We start from the raw sequence: 205 nt of genomic DNA, 5'->3' as shown, positions 1-205 counted from the left end.
GCTCAGAAAAGAAAGTGCGGCCTGACAAGAACAGAGTGCAAATCACATAGCACCTTGTCTGTAGAGAAGCTTTAATTATTCAAATGGTTTGAAATCCTTGCAAACATCGTTAAAAATAGGTGAATGTTTACTGTGTTGTCAGCTACAACGGGATTCTCCGGGGGGGGGGGGTCTGAAGGGGGGAATGCTGTTTGCTTTTATTTTG

The sequence above is a fragment of the Gavialis gangeticus genome, unplaced genomic scaffold (assembly GCF_001723915.1).
Source record: "Gavialis gangeticus isolate Ggan-Ray unplaced genomic scaffold, GavGan_comp1, whole genome shotgun sequence".
Classification (NCBI taxonomy): domain Eukaryota; kingdom Metazoa; phylum Chordata; order Crocodylia; family Gavialidae; genus Gavialis; species Gavialis gangeticus.
This window is presented reverse-complemented; position numbering follows the sequence as displayed.